The 5,667-nt window shown below is 32.5% G+C and overlaps 1 pseudogene; it reads left to right on the forward strand.

Moving 5' to 3' along the window:
* The first annotated feature begins 3,617 nt into the window (after positions 1–3,617).
* LOC111720119 lies at positions 3,618–5,281 on the forward strand (annotated as a pseudogene).
* The last annotated feature ends 386 nt before the right edge of the window (positions 5,282–5,667 follow it).

Here is a 5,667-nt window from a genome sequence, read left to right on the forward strand (position 1 = left end):
TTAGTATGACTCTTAACTGATTTTTGAGGTACTTATGATCATGATTTGTAGGACTTAATTTCCAGAACTAGAACTTGGTTCATGAAATGTATAATTCAAAAAACAATTAATTTCATTTTGTAAATGTATTTACACAATTTCATTTAAATGTAATTTTAAAAATTATTTCAATCAAACACACATGAAATTTAAAAAAAAAGTTCTCCACTACTGAAAAGGTCATTTCAATTTATTTTTGTTTATGTAACATCAAGAAACTCTAATTGATTGTGTGGTTGGTATAGGAACAGGAGATACAGAGAGAAAACTAATTTTGATGATTATATTTTTCAGTTATCTTATGCTAATTTAGGTTAAATGCCACTAGCTTGTTCAGGAATGTTTCATCAAAGGTAAATTTTGAAACTTTATAAATAATTTTCAAAAATGTGAAATTCTTTGTTTTCAGAAGTTGTCTCACACTAATAAATAGTATATTTTCAGAAAACTCAGTTTATTTGAACAGTGAAGACAATTGGCAAAGACATAAGGCATAAACTATGAGACACTTGTACCTGTCTATAATTCATTTGCTTGTACTCATTGCTTTTGTTTTACTCATTGCTTTTTTAAAGAACTGATTATCATATACTACTATAAGCAAAACACAATTGCCTTTATCATTAATTCTGACACTTCTAAAAGAAATTATTTTTCCATGAAATCACAATTTTGAAAGAATATTAAAATGAGGAAAATCATGAGAACCTATTTATTCAGAATATTGTCATTTGTTTAGTCAGTTTATACTCATAATCATTTTCAGCCAGTCTTGGTTTTGTGAATAGCATTTTAAAAAAGGAATTTAGTTTTATAAAATTGGATGATGGGAAAACTGCACTTGTAATTCTGATTTCTATTTACATTCTATTGTTCCTTCCCTGATTAGTAAAGAGATTGGATGATTTTGTAAGAGTTGATACTTACAAAGAAAAGAAAGTATGTTTGGTGAAAAAAGTCTGTAGTAACAAGGAAGTGTTCATATAATTATAGTTTGTTGCCTTATATAAATGGAATAGATGGACTCTGTCCAAAGTATTAAGTTATGTACATTACAAAAAGAACGTTTGTTCTAGGAATTATGGTACTATTTAAAGTTTAGGAGATGATGGATTTTGTAGAAGAATATCATCTGCTGTGTTATATAGAACAGAATACAAGTTCATGACCTTTTGACAGTTTATATTAGGCTGTATAATATAATTTATATTGTATATTTAGGGTAATAATAGCAACTGACTCACAGTGCTGTGTAGATAACATGAGATAATGTATACATTCTTGCTTTATAAGACTTAAGGTACTATATAAATGCTCATGATTATTTTATTTTTGTCATCCTCATTATCAACAACAAAAATTATCTATAAAGATTTTAAATAATTTTTATAGCGTGCCTGGCAGTTCTCCCTATATATTTTTTTCTTATAGAAGAATCCTAGAATCAAGACATGTACATTGAGGATTATTTTATAGGAATAAGAGAAAAGAGAGAGAGAGAGAGAGAAAGAGAGGGAGGGATAAGATGATGAGGCACCAAGGTATGATGGCAGCAAAAAATATAAAGGAAAATTTATGAGTTGCTAGTCATTGAGGTTATACATATTTTAGTTTAGACAAGGCTTGGAGCCAGAATTTTAAAATTTCTTAGAGAAGAGCATAGGACTTTTACTCAAGATACATCTACTTAAGGTGGGATCCATTGGAGATCATCACTTCCCTTGGGGACATCTCCATAGGATCCATATATGTATATGTGTCATTATGGCATTGATAAGTATAAAGAAGGAAAAAAAAGAAGAAATTTTACATAATATTTATCTTCTAGACTTATATGTGATGTTACACTAATCCATTTTCTGACAAAAATAGTCTTTACTTTGTCTTATTCAAAATATTGTGATAAGTGACGGTGCTAAAAATGAAACAAGGAAAAACATTTGTTTGCTTTTTAATTTACAAAATAAAAAGCTCTTCAACAAAAAAAGAAAAATAACAGCAACATACAAATATAATATATACAAATAAAATTAAAATATAAAAACAATATCCACATTGTTTTTATATCTATAAAATTTTTGACATATTATCTCACCGTGATGCCTCAAGATAGTAGATTTTTGTCCAATAGCTTTATGCATGGAAAGAGCAAAAGAAAGAGCCCTATAGGATATGCTTATAATCTGAGTCATTACATAGTTTGTACTATTTCTGCTAAGAAAAGAACCATATAAGTAATGTACTCAAGTACAAGTAATTTGGTGAAGTATTGACCTTCAAAAATGAAAGTATGATGAGCATTTTTATTGAAGTAAATGATTTGTCCTGGAATGAAGGTTGTTCTGAGGACTCAGAGGTTTTGCTAGAGAAGACAAATTCTATTATATACTACACTGACAAAATGTTCTAAGGATGGCCTCAATGATGGACTATATGATATCAGAAGCCTATTTTAGCTAAATTTGAGATAGCCATCACTCTGAAGCACTCTGGTGATGATCATCTTCCATATAGCTATTCAAGACCATCTACTAACTTTGAAAATTAGAGAATGAAGTAATCATACCAATTAAATAGTAGAATTTTGATAAATCAACATATGAATGTTGTGTTACAGATCTCTAAAGTACTTAGTAACAGTAAAATGATTATTATGATGAAAACCAATCAAACTTGGGCATTTATGTCAGAGGGAAATAATAGAAAAGGACATGGTAAATTAGGGGAAAGTCAGGCAAGGTAATAGACGGAGGGAGGGTGTCAATGTTTTGTGTGTTTCATGATCAACACAGCTTCACTGAATTCTTGTCCAAAATCATGAAATATTAGCAAACTGAGTTCTGTTATCATCATTGATCAGATTAACACTTCATCCTCTACCATGCTACTATTAATTTTGAGAATTGAAGAAATAGATGGGCAGCACTGAGCTAATGACTGGCCATACTCAAGAGGTTAGTAGATCAAGTGGAATCCTTCATGCTCTGGTCTAAAAAAAGGCAAGACATAGTGAAGAAATCAGAAATTTTTAATAATTTACCTATTATAAACATATTGCTGAAGATGACTGTGACTGTTATGTGAACTTTCCATCTGTATGAAATAAGTTGACAATTTCTATTATTATGTGACTACTTTATTATTAAACACTGGAAGTATTTCATCAGCTATACTTTTCTGTCAATGATATCATTCAACTCCAAGACATTTAACAACATTTTGCTAACCTGGATAGGGTAATCATAAAATGATAATAATATTAATAGTAATATGATTGATTAATTAAATAATTTAAAAAGATAATCTATATCCAGAATCCTTATATTAAAAGGAAGAACTTCCAAATATGAAGAGCAAAAAGTTGAAGTACCTCATTTCATTAAAAATTTTCGTATAAGAGTCATGGACTGTTGGACAGACAGTGTTCCCTTAAAAAATTTGGATAATGCCTCAGGGATCTTTTGGAGCAAAGATCCAACATACATTGGAATTGTCCATTTTGCATTCTGTACAATTCTCCCTTTCTACACTCTTTCAACTCCTGAGTTTTTTCCTAAGGATAAGATTTGCTTGAGTTCATGTCTGGGACTAGGTCTGCCTTCATTATCTTCAGGTTTAACTGCAAAGAGAAGTTAAACTTGATTTGGGAGAAAGATGCTTCCTTTTCCTCAGAATGTCCCGAGTATCCACCTTGTAAATTCCTTGTTGATTCTGAACACTTCAGTCATCAACAGGAACGGCCCCAAAACATTACCATAATTTGTCAAATACTAGCATTGAGGAGATGGCTACTTTTCAGCTTACCATATCACTCAATGAAACTGGTAATTTGGTTTTCTAAGGACCTCAAAAAGTACAGTTAGGTGGAATGGGGCATCACTAGCATATTAGCCAATGTATTATGGCATAGTTACTGTCTAGCACTGCCAGTGCTCCAGGTTCTTTCTGCCAAAAGATAAATAAAACAGGTAACTCCTTTTCAGACAAAGAAAATGAGAAAGATCTTTAAGTTTTCAAGAAAGATCAGGAAGATTCATGTTTTTTCTCTTTCTATTGCTAGACAACAGAAACTCCATGGAAGGTTGTAGAGGGCTGAAACTCTGAAAAAAGGTGTTCTTGAATCAGACAAGAGAGCAACTAAGGCTAATTGTCTATTCAATGTGAGATAATGGCTCTATATGCATATTTAGATGAGATGGTGATGTGATGGCTCTCCTCACCATTGGTGCTTGTTGAATGTTTTGGTAGTGAGATAACAGTAGGTAAGGATTGGAGGAGTGGAGGAGAAAATTCAGTCACTTGGTGGCAAGACAAGGAGGAGAGAGGTTGGAGACTCCGGACTCCAGAATCCAGGATACATCTTTGGCAAGCCACACGGCAGCTTGCCTGCCTCCTTCACTTCTCCCCCTAAAGATAAAGGACTTTGATTTATCCTGACTCTGGCTGATCTTGAGGCCCTCTAGGGAGCTAACCACATATGATAGCAGATGAAATGAATGATTTGGAAAGTCCCACTAACAGAATTACACAATATCAGGATTAGAGAGGAAGACTGTAGAAGGGAGAATCTACATGAGTTTATGGAGGATTTCCTGGACTAAGAAGCTAAAGAATTAAATCTAATGAAAACAGTTTCATTATGTAATGTAATTCATTCAGGTTTTGGGGGAGAATTCCGATTAAAAGCAATTGATAGGTGATTTCACTAAGGTCTATATGCTACCAACAATGACAGGAAGGCATTAAGATCTGAAGTATATCAATTCATAGATGATGGAAGATATTTCATAGAATCAGTTCCAATATTTGATTGAAAAGTTTATATTATTGATTGCAGTGATCCACATGAGTATCAAGGAGATCATATCCAGGGAACTCTAAACTTGCACAGCCTGGAAGAATTAAATACTTTTTTCCCTGAAGAAATCTTTTATCCTTTCCAATTATCATGTTTCACTGTTAATTATCCTGAAAAAAAGGTCCCAGAAAGTGAATACTAAGAGAAAAAGAGCTTTGAATAAATTATCTATACTATACTATTCTGAGCAATTTCTAAGGGAGATAATTGAGATTTCTTCCTGGAATATGTGGAACTGTGTGCACTGCAGAGTTATTGCCAATGCATCACCAAGACCATAAAGCTGAGCTTTTGAGGTGCCACAGTCAGAGAAAATCATAGACTGAAGAGCAGCAGGTCTAGGAACAGATTGCTTGTCTCATAAAAGATTGAAATTCAAGCTGAAAGAAAAGCTGGCTTCATGGAAGTCACTGGCTCACACTGCGGATCCCCAGAGAGAAAATAGTGACTTCTGTAGAAACTCAGACTAATGGTTTATTAAATATAAATAAATAATTGAAAATTTTACATACACACACGCATATATATCATATATATAAATTGGGGTATGTATGTTTCTGTATATATATTCAACAGGACAAAATGCTTGACTGTGAAAGTCAACTCAACTTGGGTTCCAGTGAGAGTAGGATCTTTCTTTATGGACTGTGCCCTGAAAACTGTCTTTCCTTGACTGAGCTAAAATGTTTACAGTAATTGGGAGAATTCTCCTTTCTTTTCTCTGCAATATGTTTTCCCATCCTTCAGTAAACTTTTCTCCTCTTCTTTAA

This window comes from Sarcophilus harrisii, chromosome 3, assembly GCF_902635505.1.
Source record: "Sarcophilus harrisii chromosome 3, mSarHar1.11, whole genome shotgun sequence".
NCBI classification, from domain to species: Eukaryota; Metazoa; Chordata; class Mammalia; order Dasyuromorphia; family Dasyuridae; genus Sarcophilus; species Sarcophilus harrisii.